We start from the raw sequence: 12,273 nt of genomic DNA, 5'->3' as shown, positions 1-12,273 counted from the left end.
TCCAAACTTCTTTTAAAGGGTAAAATTCAGATTGCATGCACCACCTGTGCTGGCAGTTCATTCCACACTCTCAGGACCCTCTGAATGAAGAAGTTACCCCTCATGTTTCCTTTAAACTCACTTTTTACTCTTATCCCATGACATCTGGTTACTGTAGTCCCACCCAACCTCAGTGGAAAAAGCCGCTTAGTATTTACTCTATCTATACAACAGTTAATTCCTTTTAATATCAGAAAATGTATACAGTATACAACCTGAAATTCTTTTTCTCCACAGACATCCTCAGAATAGAAAAACCTCCAAAGGATGAATAACAGAAAAAAGACATGAACCCCCAAAGCTCCCTGCCCCCCTCCCACCCACAAGCAGCGTCAACTCTCCCTCTCTCCAAACTATTCTAGCATAAAGCATCAGCATTCCCACCCACCCCCCATGCAAGCAACAGTAAAGCCCTCATGGAGAGACCATGCTCTCCAGTCCTTCAAAAAATAACTTCAACATTTCAGCATCCACACGCTCTCTCTCACTAACAAGGGGAAGACAAATATCACTCCTTCAACAGTCACTATTTTGATGTTACAGTCAGTCTGAGGTATTGCTTTTTTATTTTGAGTTCCCTGACTTGAGAATCAGCAAACCGATTACCGAGTGCTGAGCTCTCCGACGGCCACTCTCACTGTCTTTAATGTTATGGCTCTTGCTATGCTTCATAATTTTGTAAATCTCTGTCAAATCTCCTCTCAATCACTACGTTCTAAAGAATACAGTACTAACTTATTCAATCTTTCCTTATAACTCAGGTCCTCCAGACCTGGTAACATCCTTGTAATTTTTTCTCTGCACTCTTTTAACCTTGCTTACATCTTTCCTGTAGGTTGGTGACCAAAACTGTACACAATACGCCACATTAAGCCTCACCAACATCTTAAACAACTTAAACATAACATCTTCTGTATTCAATAGAAGGAACATGTTACTCTATAATAGTTATTGTTTTATTTGCTAACCTTTATTCATATGTTTACTTGTTTATAGTGTGTTGTATTGTTTTAATTGTCAATATTTATCAATTATTATTTTTCTTTTGTAGTAACTTCAAGTTCAATAATTTTTAATATAAATACAAGCAATTCTGCTGTTGCTGGAAATCCAGAGCAACACGCACAAAATGCTGGAGGAACTCAGCAGATCAGGCAGCATCTATGGCAATGAATTAAGCAGTCAACATTTCAGTCCAAGACCTTTCTTCAGGACTGGATTAATGTAATTTCCAGTAAACAAGTGTAAAGGAGAACAAAATAATTGTTACTCCAGATATGATGCAGCACAAAGACACAATAAGATAAAGAACACAATATGTATAAAAACTTAAGATAGATTATATAGATAGATTGATTGTATGGCCATAAAGTGATGCTTGGCACTGGTGTGTCTGTGTATAAGGTGAGTCTGACAAGAAAATGATAAAGTAGTGGTGTTGGGGATGTGGAGGGGTGGGTTAGTAGGTGGAGGTGTTGATCAGCCTTATTGCTTGGGGAAAGTAACTGCTTCTGAGTCTGGTGGTTTGGGGGTGTCCTGGTGGGAGTGGGATAAACAGTTCTTGAGCAGGGTGGTTGGGATCCTTCATGATGTTACTGGCCCTTTTCTGGCATCTTTCTGTATATATGTCCTTGATAGTGGGTAATCTGATGCTGGTGATGCATTGGGCGGTTTTGACTAACTTGTGGAGCCTTCCTGTGCACAGCAGTGCAGTTTCCAAACCATGCATTCATGCAGCATGTTCAGATGCTTTTTACTGTCCATCTATAGAAAGTTGTGAGTAGAGATGAACATAGTCCAGCTTGCTTCAGCCTCCTCAGAAAGTAGAAGCTTCGTTGAACTTTCCTGATTGTGTAGGATGTGTTCTGGGACCATGAGAGATTGTATGCGATGTGTACTCCCAAGAGTTTGAAACTGCTCACAGTTTCCACTGCTATGCTGCCGATGTAAAGAGGCATGTGAGTGGTGTGCATTTTCCTGAAGTCAATAACCATCTCCTTTATCTTGTTGACAGTGAGGAAGAGGTTACTTGCTTGGCAAAAGCCTTGAGCTCTTCCACCTCATCTCTAGGCCATCTCATTGTTAGCGATGAGCCCCATCACTGTTTTGTCATTGGCGAACTTACAAACTGATTTCTCCATTGTTTAGCTGTGCAGTCATGTAAGGAAATTACAGTGTTACAGTAGCATTACAAGTGCACGGAAATACAATATTAGAAGAGAAGTAAGAAGAATAAATAAAAAACTAAGTTATCTTAAACAGTCTAACAGGAGGAGGAGTCATCACTTCCCTGGCTTTAGGTTGATTGATTATAGAGCCTCATGGCTAAGGGTAAGAATAACCTCATGAAGTGCTCATTGGAGCAGCGCAGTTGTTTCAGTCTATTATTGAAAAGGTGCTCCTCTGTTCAGCCAAGATGACATGCAGAGGGTAAGAAACATTGTCCAGAATTTCCAAGATTTTTCATAGACCGAGGAATAGGAGTTTGTTCACCAAGGTCTGTGGAACAATAGTGTTGAATGCTGAACTGAAATCCAGAAACAGCATTCTGACATAAGTGTCTTTGTTTTTTTGGTGTGTCAGGGCCAAGTGTATGGCAGATGCTATGACATTTGTCTTAGACCATTTCTGTTGGTAAGCATATTGGTGAGTGTTTGATGTTACAGGAATGGAGCTCTGCTGAAAGGTCTCGGCCCAAATCATTGACTGTACTCTTTTCCATAGATGCTGCCTGGCCTGCTGAGTTCCTCCAGTATTTTGTGTGAGTTGCTTGGATTTCCAGCATCTCCAGGTTTTCTCTTGTTTATGAATAGAGTTTTTGATATGTGCCATTACCAGTCATTCAAAGCACTTCATTTAGTTCTAAAGTTCGTTGGTGCAGGGGACGATGTTAGTTGATTTGAAGCATGCGGGCACAGCAGCCTGGATGAGTAAAGTGTTGAAGATGTCTCTTGATTCAACCTGTCCAATGACATCTTTTATAAACCTACTGATTCCTACAATATCCTACCTTGGCATCTCACCGTGGCATAGGAGTGACACTGGCCGAACATCAGCGAAGTACGGCAGAGATTCGTTTGCTGGCAGGTCTAACTTAGCCGTGAAGGTGATGTTCCATCGGTATACGTGGCTAGCTAAGACAAGGAGGTAAGCATACCTTTGCTACTTTGTAGGTTATGCCTCTTCAGGCAAAGGCTGCACCCAGCGAGGATGCCGGCAGCAGGGCGTCTGATGGTGTCTGTGGCAGATGAATCCAAAAGGGTCAGTGGTGCAGCCACCTTGTGACATGCGAAGGAACCAGAGTGCTGGTCAACATATGGCATCACTAGACTAGTTAGTTGTTACTGCGGGGCAGTTTTCTTATCCGCTAAGTCTGTCACACTCCTGTATCCCACTTAGCATCAGATTTGGAAGCCCAGAGAGACTACGGTGAGGGCATGACACCATCTGTCTTATTACTGTGCAAGGCGTGTTGGAGTAAACTCTCAGCACAGTCAACATTGAAATCGATGGACAGCCGAAGAAGAAGATTCCCAAAGCTATCTTGACCATGTCTCTTCCCACCCTGTCTCCTGCAACAATTTTATTCTCTTTTCTCAATTTCTTTGTCTCTGCCACATTTGTTTCCAATATGTGTTTCCCCTTCCTCCATCATTGATGGTGCCTTCACCTGTATCTCCTCCATTTCCCAGACACCTGTGCTCACCCCATTTTCCTGCTGTGTCAACGGGGGTAGAGTTCTTGTCCTCACCTACAACCCTGTGAGTGTCTATATTCAGCACATCATTCTCTGCAACTTTTAATTCCAATTCCCATTCCTGTCTGACGTATTGGTCCATAGCTTCCTCTTTTATCATGATGAGGCTACCCTCAGGGTGGAGGAGCAATCCCTCATATTCTTCCTACATAGCCTCCAACTTGATGGCATGAACATAGATTTCTCCTTCCGGTTATACTATTTTCTTTTTTTTTCCTTTTCCCCTCCCCCTTCGCTTTTCTTCTATTCCTCAATCTGGCCTCTTGCCTCTTTTCCTCGCCTGCTGATCACCTCCCCTGGTACCTCTCTTTCTCTTTCTCCTATGGTCCACTCTTCTCTCCTATCAATAGGTACATTTAATGTCAGAGAAATGTACTGTATACAATATACATCCTTAGTTTTTTTTCTTTCGCAAATCCACGAAAACAGGAGTGTCCCAAAGAATGAATGACAGTTAAATGTTAGAACCCCAAAGCCACTCCCAGCTCCCCCTACCACACACAAGCAGGAGCAAGGCAACAACCCCCCCCCCCACCCACCCCCCACCAGCAAAAAAACATCAGCATCCTCCACTGAGCACTCAAAACGTGCAGCAAAGCATCAATAAATTCACAGACTTACAGTACCCCAAAGACTACTCATTCACCCGGTAATTCGACATACCACAGGCTCTCTGTCTCTCCCTAATAGGGAAAAAGAGGTGTCCCCATTTCACAGCGAGAGGGGAGATATAACAAAACAACTCGCTGGTTTATGGTATTAAGAGTCTGTTGTGTCACTTTTTCTGAGCTCTGTGCCCAAAGAACTTGGGTCTCGGCAACAGCCAGCAGCCAGCTCCCTGCTTTCTATGTTCATGCCATCAGGTTGGAGGCTACCTAGAAAGAATATGAGGGATTGCTCCTCCATCCTGAGGGTGGCCTCATCATGGAAAATCTGGCACTCTGAAGGCACACTAGTCTTCTCGGCCGCATCCTTGGCATATCAAAAAGTGGCCAGTCATGAGACCCCAAGAGTGGGTGCAATTTCCGCAAAGAACCGAAGTCAGCATGTAACTCCAGGTCAGGGTTTTTAAAAGAACCCTGAAAAAGAGATATTAAAGATAGTGTTACATACCCAGTGGGTATCTTGTGACTGTCTTATGACCATGATGTAATTGAGTATCTGGTGAGCATGATGTAATGGTCTTGTGACGGTGGGGTGATGTAATTTCCCGCCAGTGTGAGGTCACATGACGTAATTTTCCTGCCAGTGAGAGGTCATGTGATGGCCTGTTCCAACAGGTATAAACAGGAAAGCCTTGCTGTGATGCAGGTCAGTTCATTGTTTAATTCATCAGTTACTTTGTTATGCTGCATATATGGAGTGGAGTTTTAATTTCTATCTTAAGTCTCAAAGGTTATTGCCGGTAGTTTCGCCACAACGCTGCCAGTTTAGTCCAGTTGAAGAGTGAAGTAGTTTTGGAAGTACGGAGACCAGAAAGATCGAGTAAAATTGGTTTGGTCGGCAGTAATACAGGATCGACCGTATTGAATCCTCATTCAGAAAGTAGTGACCTGCATCTGAGATAACCCCTGCTTTGTGAGAGCAGAAAGGGATTGCAATGTTCATTTGCCAAGGAAAAGGTCAGTTCCTTTAAGCCATTTTTATTTCCTTTGTCGTAAATCCTTCGAGCAAGGCATATTTTGGCTGGGATCAGCAGTAACATAATAATGTCGAGGAATTCGTTACTTCAGGACAGTCTCTCCTAATTGACTGTACAAACCACTTGGACTTTTGCATTTATTGCTTTAAGAACTGTTTGAGTTGCCGTATAGCAGTTAACTTCCGGTTAAGTTAGTCGTTTGTTTACTTTTCATTTTTATTGAGCAATGTTTAATAAATGTTTATTTGTTTATGAAAATCCTGTCTCAATTCTATATTCCTTGTTGCCGTATCATAACAATAGAAATGGAGCTGTTTCTGAAGATGCAAGCAAAGGAGTCGCCATTAGGCGCCATTGTCCTCCTTCGCCATCGATTCCTTCTTCTCCATCCCTTTACGTTTTCCACCCACCTGACTTAACCTATTACATTCTTCCTGTTAACCCAACTTTTTATTCTGGTGTATTCCCCCTTCCTTTCCAGTTCTGAAATATCAACTGTTTATTCTTGGATGCTGCCTAGCCTGCTGAGTTCCTACAGCATTTTATATGTGTTGCTCTGGATGTCCAGCATATGTGGAATCTCTTGTGTTATACTTTTCAACTCTTTACTTTTTGAAAGTTATTCTTGACTCTTTCTAATACTAGTGTGTGGTTCCTTTCTGCTTTATTTTGTAGTCACTTTAAAACTGGTTACTGACTTCCTGTTGGTGAAAACAGCTTTCAGTCTTCCATCAAAACCATTGTGTTCCAAATAGACTAAGACCATAAGACATAGGAGCAGAATTGGGCCATTGAGCCCATCGAGTTGCTCCACCATTCCATCATGGCTGATCCCAGATCCCACTCAACCCCATACAGCTGCCTTCTCGCCATATCCTTTGATGCCCTGATGGATCAGAAAATGATCAACTTCTGCCTTAATTATACTAACGGACTTGGACTCCACCTCAATCTGTGGCAGGGCATTCCACAGGTTCATTACTCTATAGCTAAAGAAAAATCATCCTTACCTCTGTTCTAAAAGGTTGCCCCTCAATTTTGAGGCTGTGCGGTCTAGTTTTGGAATCCCCCACCATAGGAAACATCTTCTCCATATCCACCCACCCTATCTAGTTTCAACATTCGGTGGGTTTCAATGAAATCCCCACATTCTTCTAAGTTCCAGTGAGTACAGGCCCAAAGCTGCCAAATACTCCTCATATGTTAGCCCCTTCATTCTTGGAATCATCCTAGTGAACCTTCTCTGGACTCTCTCCAATAATGAGATATGGGGCCCAAAACTGTTGACAATACTCCCAAGTGCGGCCTGACTAGTGTCTTATAAAGGTTCAGCATTATTTCCTTGCTTTTATATTCTATTTCCCTTTAAATAAAAGCCAGCGTTGCATTTGCCTTCTTTACCACAGGCTCAACCTGTAAATTAACCTTCTGGGAGTCTTGCACAAGGACTCCTAAGTCCCTCTGCACCTCTGATGTTTGAACCTTCTCCCCATTTAGATAATAGTCTGCACTATTATTCCTTGTAATTTAAATGTGGAGTGACTGCCATTGGTTTTGGAGAAGGAGTTATCAGTTAATGGTAGAAAAGTGTAAAGTGATTTACTTTGGAAAGTTGAATTTGAAGGCAGAGTACAGGATTACTGGCAGTATTCTTAGCAGTGTGGAGGAACAGAGGAATCTTGGGGCACACGTTGCCTTGCAATTCCATGGGGTTGTTAAGAAGGTAGATAGTGTGTTGGCCTTTGTTAGTTGGGTGATTCCGTTCAAGGAAATGTTGTGAAACGTTGTTTAGACCACTCTTGGAGTATTGTGTTCAGTGTTGGTCGATTGGTTACAGAAAGGATGTGGAAACATACAAAATGCCGCCAGGGTTGGTGATGGAGGCAGATATGTTAGGGGCACTTAAGAAATTCTTAGATGAATGACAGAAAAATGGAGGGCTGTGTAAGAAGAAAGAGTTAGATTGATCGTTGAGTAAGTTAAAAGGTTGGAAGACCTCAATAGGTCAGGCAGCATCTATGGAAAGGAATAAGTATTTGAGGTTTTGGGTCGAGACCCTTCATCAGGACAACATGCAGTAATTGAAGTAATGCATAAGTTTTCTAATGGTACAATATCACTGTGCTTTTATGTTTCCTTCCTTCTCACAACAGTATTTTATATCCTGGGATACTGACTTGCTAGTTCTGTTCTTCCTTCAACCAGTGATACATGACATGCTCCCCAATCCAGGCAGCATCCAAGTAAATCTCTGCATCTTCTCTAAAGCTTCCACATCCTTCCTGCAATGAGGCAACCAGAACTGAACACAGTTCCAGCATCTGCAGGATCTTCGGTGTTTATTATTTAGTGATGTTGTAGATTGACCTTACAGTGAGCCAGAAGTCTGTGGGGGTCACGGAACAGAAGTGAGTGCCATTGCTATTACAAAGGAAAGAGTGACAGGCAAGCTGAAAGGTCTTATGGTGGACTACATCCCAGAGTCCTGAGAGAAATTGCGGAAGAGAAAACGGATGCATTGGTCATGATCTTTCAACAATCACTTGATTCTGGCATGGTCCCAGAGAACTGGAAGATTGCAAATGTCACTCCATTCTTTAAGAAGGGAAGAAGGCAAAAGAAAGGAAATTATAGGCCAGTTAGCCAAACCTCAGTGGTTGGAAAAGTGTTAGAGTCCAATTTTAAAGATGATGTTTCGGGGTACTTGCAGACTAACAATAAAATAAGTCAAAGTCAGCATGGTTTCTGTAAAGGGAAATCTTGCCTGACAAATCTGTGAGAGTTCTTTGAGGAAGTACCAAGCAGAGTGGACAAAGGAGAGGCAGTGGATGTCATTTACTTGGATTTTCAGAAGGCATTTGATAAGATGCCACACATGAGGTTGCTTAAGAACATAAGAAATGGGAACAGGAGTAGGCCATCTGGCCCATTGAGTTTGCTCTGCCATTCAATAAAATCATGGCTCGTCTGGCCATGGACTTATCTCCACCTACCTGCCTTTTACCCATAACTCTTAATTCCCCTAATATGCAAAAATCTATCCAACCTTGTCTTAAATATATTTACTGAGGTAGCCTCCTCCACTGCTTCATTGGGCAGAAAATTCCACAGATTAACCACTCTCTGGGACAGGTAGTTCCTCCTCATCTCCATCCTTTTCACATTGTTTATCAATAATTTCGATAATGGAATTGATGGCTTTGTGGCAAAGCTTGTGAATGATACAATGATAGATGGAGGGGAAGGTAGTTTTGAGGAAGCATAGAAACATAGCAAACCTACAGCACAATACAGGCCTTTTGGTCCACAATACTGTGCCGAACATGTACTGACTTTCAAAATTACTTCGGGTTACTTTTCGGTGGTATCCGCTTCTACCACCGTCGCTGGCAGCCCATACCATGCACTCATCACTCTGTGTAAAAGACTTACCCCGACATCTCCTTTGTACCTCTTTCCAACACATTACAGCTATGCCATCACATGTTAGGCATTTCAGCCCTGGGAAAAAGCCTCTGACTATCTACATCATCAATGTCTCTCATCATCTTGTACACCTTTATCAGGACACCTCTCATCCTTCGTCGCTCCAAGGAGAAAAGGCCAAGTTCACTCAATCTGTTCTCATAAGGCATGCTCCCCAATCCAGGCAGCATCCTTGTAAATCTCCTCTGCACTCTTTCTATAGTTTCCACATCCTTCCTGCAGTGAAGTGACCAGATCTGAGCACAGTATTCCAAGCGGGGTCTGACCAGGGTCCTGTATAGCTGTAACATTACCTCTCGGCTCATAAATTCAGTCCCATGATTGATGAAGGCCAATGCATCGTATGCCTGCTAAACCACACAGTCAACCTGCGCAGCAGTTTTGAGTGTCCTATGGACTTGGACCCCAAGATCCCTCTGATCCTCCACACTGCCAAGAGTCTTACCATTAATACTATATTCTGCCATCATATTTGACCTACCAAAATGAACCACCTCACACTTATCTAGGTTGAACTCCATCTGCCACTTCTCAGCCCAGTTTTGCATTCTAATCAATGTCCCACTGTAACCTCTGACAGCCCTCCACACTATCCACAACACCCTCAACCTTTGAGTCATCAGCAAATTAACTAACCCATCCCTTCACTTCCTCACCCAGGTCATTTTTTAAAATCATGAAGAGAAAGGGTCTCAGAACAGATCCCTGAGGCACACCACTGGTCACCGTCCTCCTTGCAGAATATGACCTGTCTATAACCACTCTTTGCCTTCTGTGTGCAAGCCAGTTCTCGATCCTCAAAGCAATGTCCCCTTGGATCCCATACCTCCTTATTTTCTCAATAAGCCTTGCATGGGGTGCCTTATCAAATGCCTTGCTGAAATCCATATACACTACACCTACTGCTCTACCTTCATCAATGTGTTTAGTCACATCCTCAAAAAATTCAATCAGGCTCGTAAGGTATGACCTGCCTTTGACAAAGCCATGCTGACTATCCCTAATCATGTTATGCCTCTCCAAATGTTCATAAATCCTGCCTGTGAGGATCTTCTCCATCAACCAACCACTGAAGTAAGACTCAATGGTCTATAATTTTCTGGGCTATCCCTACCCACTATCTAGAATAAGGGAACAACATCCACAACCCTCCAATCCTCCGGAACCTCACGTGTCCCTATTGATGGGTCCTTTTCCGTAGTGAATACTGAAGCAAAGTATTCATTTAGTACCTCCACTAGCTCCTCCAGTTCCATACACACTTTTCCACTTTTACACTTGATTGGTCCTATTCTCTCACATCTTATCCTCTTGCTCTTCACATACTTGCAGAGTGCTTTGGGGTTTTCCTTAATCCTACTCACTAAGGCATTCTCATGGCGCCTTCTGGCTTTCCTAATTTCATTCTTAAGCTCCTTCCTGCTAGCTTTATAATTTTCTAGATCTTTATCATTATCACTTGTGGAGTGACCAAAACACGAAGCATACTGTCTTCCACCTTCACAACAAGATAAAATCTGCAGATGCTGGAAATCCAAGCGACACACACAAAATCCTGGAAGAACTCAGCAGGCCAAGCAGCATCTATGGAAAAAAGAACAGTCGACATTTCTGGCTGAAACGCTTAGGCAGGACTGGGAAAAAAAATAGCTGAGGATTAGATTTAAAAGCTTAAGGGAAAGGAGAGAGAAACACAAGGTGTACGGTGAAACTGGGAGGGGGAGGGATGAAGTAAAGATATGTGAAGTTGTTTGGTGAAAGAGATACAGGGTTGGAGAAGGGGGACTTATAGGAGAAAACAGAAGTCCATGGAAAAAAGGGAAGGTGGGGGGGGTGGAGCTGGGAGGTGATGGGCTGGCAAGGAGATAAGGTGAGAGGGAAAATAGGATTGCAAATGGTGGGGGGGGGGGGTTGTGACATTACTGGAAGTTCGAGAAATCTATGTTAATGCCATCAGGTTTGAGGCTCACCAGAAGGAGTATCAGGTGTTGTTCCTCCAAACCGAGTGTGGCCTCATGACGACAGTAGAGGAGCGCATGGATGGACATATCGGAATTAAGATCAGTAGCCTCTGGGAGATGCTGCTTCGGACGGATGGAGTGTTGGTGCTTGGTGCAGCAGTCTCCCTATTTACATCTGGTCTCACCGATATACAGGAGGCCACATCGGGAACACAGACACAGTATATGACCCGAACAGACTCAGTGAAGTGTCGCCTCACCTGGAAGGACTGTTTGTGGCTATGAATGATAGTGAGGGAGGAGGTTTAGGGGCAGGTGTAACACTTTTTAGCACTTGTTCCACTTGCAAGGATAAGTGCCTGGAATGAGATCAGTGGGGAGGGACAAATGGACAAGGAAGTTGTGTAGGGAGTGATCCCTGCAGAAAGCTGAAAGTTGGGCGGGGGGAGGGGTGAGGGAAAGATGTGCTTCGTGGTGAGACCCTGTTGGAGATGGCAGAAGTTCCAGAGAATTATTTGCTGGATGCGGAGGCTGGTGGGGTGGTACGTGTGGACAAGAGGAACCTTATCCCTAGTAGGGTTCTGGGAGAATGGGGTAAGAGCAGACATGCATGAAATGGAAGAGATTCGGTTGAGGGCAGCATTAATGGTAGAGGAAGGGAAGTCTCTTTGAAAAAGGAGGACATCTCCTTTGATCTGGAATGAAAAGCCTCATCCTGAGAGCAGATGTGGCAGAGATGGAGGAATTGAGAGACGAGGATGGCATTTTCACAAGTAGCAGGGTTGGAAGAGGTATAGTCCAGGTGGTTGTGAGTGTTCATGGGTTTATAATAAACATCAGTAGATAAGCTGTCTCCAGAGATACAGCCAGAGAGATTGAGAAAGGGGAAGGAGATGTTGGAAGTGGACCAGGTAAATTTGAGGGCAGAGTGGAATTTGGAGGCAAAATGGATGAAGTCAACTAGCTTCACATGGATGCAGAAAGCAGCACCAATGCAGTCGTCAATGTACCATAGGAAAAGTGGGGGATGATCACCAGTGTAGGCTTGGAACATAGACTGTTCTGCGTAGCTGACAAAAAAGCAGGCATAGCTGGGACCCATGGCTATATCTTTTGTTTGAAGGAAGCGAAGGAAAAATTATTAAGATTGAGAACAAGTTCCACTAGACAGAGGAGAGTAGTGGTGTAGGGGAACTGGTTTATAGAACAAAACGGAGAACTTTGAGGCCTTCCTAGTTGGAGATGGAGGTGTATAGGGACTGGACATTCATAGTGAATATAAGATGATGGGGACGAGGGAACTTGAAATCATTGAAAAGATCCAGAGCATGTGAACTGTCATGGATGTAGGTAGGAAGTACTGAACCAGGGGGATAAAACAGAGTTGA

The 12,273-nt window shown here is 43.4% G+C and overlaps 1 long non-coding RNA gene across 2 annotated transcripts in view; it reads left to right on the top strand.

Moving 5' to 3' along the window:
• LOC140728613 (uncharacterized) overlaps positions 1-12,273 on the top strand; it is an 82,224-nt gene that overhangs the window by 524 nt on the left and 69,427 nt on the right. For both annotated transcript variants that reach the window (XR_012099119.1, XR_012099118.1), the window contains exon 2: positions 3,073-3,186. This is a non-coding gene — a long non-coding RNA (uncharacterized lncRNA). The remainder of the gene's footprint in view (positions 1-3,072; positions 3,187-12,273) is intronic.

The sequence above is a fragment of the Hemitrygon akajei genome, chromosome 5, assembly GCF_048418815.1.
Source record: "Hemitrygon akajei chromosome 5, sHemAka1.3, whole genome shotgun sequence".
In the NCBI taxonomy this organism is placed as follows: domain Eukaryota; kingdom Metazoa; phylum Chordata; class Chondrichthyes; order Myliobatiformes; family Dasyatidae; genus Hemitrygon; species Hemitrygon akajei.
This window is presented reverse-complemented; position numbering and strand designations above follow the sequence as displayed.